This window comes from Lepidothrix coronata, unplaced genomic scaffold (assembly GCF_001604755.1).
Source record: "Lepidothrix coronata isolate B3197 unplaced genomic scaffold, Lepidothrix_coronata-1.0 Scaffold67, whole genome shotgun sequence".
Classification (NCBI taxonomy): domain Eukaryota; kingdom Metazoa; phylum Chordata; class Aves; order Passeriformes; family Pipridae; genus Lepidothrix; species Lepidothrix coronata.
In genome coordinates, this window is record NW_016690247.1 from 761,945 (window position 1) to 762,260 (window position 316).

The window sequence follows — 316 nt, forward strand, 5'->3', positions numbered from 1 at the left end:
GAATGGAAAAGGAGTGGAAAAGGAATGGAAAAGGAGTGGAAAAAGAATGGAAAAGGAGTAGAAAGGAGTGGAAAAGAAGTGGAAAGGAGAGGAGAGGAGACGAGGGGAGGGGAGGAGAGGAGAGGAAAAGAAAAAAGAAAAAAAAAGAAAAAAGAAAAAAAGAAAAAAGAAAAAAGAAAAGAAAAGAAAAGAGAAAAGAGAAAAGAAAAAGAAGAAAACCTATTTCAGTTAGAAGGGACCTACAGGGATCATCCAGTCCAACTGCCCGACCACTTTGGGGCTGACCAAAAGTTAAAGCATGTTATTAAGGTCATTA